Raw genomic sequence first — 206 nt, forward strand, 5'->3', positions numbered from 1 at the left:
CCCCCCCCCCCCCCTGCTTCCCATATAGAAATGATTTCCCACGATCTGGAGTAAATTGCAAAATGGGACTTTTTCCTTTTCAAAAAGTTGAATTTCAGCACTAAAAATCTGTATTGCATTTAGATTATTTATCATCGAAGTCTTTTTGAGGGAACATATTTTCATAAGAAATCATTTGATTATCATTCTTGAAACTTAGTTTTAAC

The sequence above is a fragment of the Eurytemora carolleeae genome, unplaced genomic scaffold, assembly GCF_000591075.1.
Source record: "Eurytemora carolleeae unplaced genomic scaffold, Eaff_2.0 scaffold731, whole genome shotgun sequence".
Taxonomy (NCBI): domain Eukaryota; kingdom Metazoa; phylum Arthropoda; class Copepoda; order Calanoida; family Temoridae; genus Eurytemora; species Eurytemora carolleeae.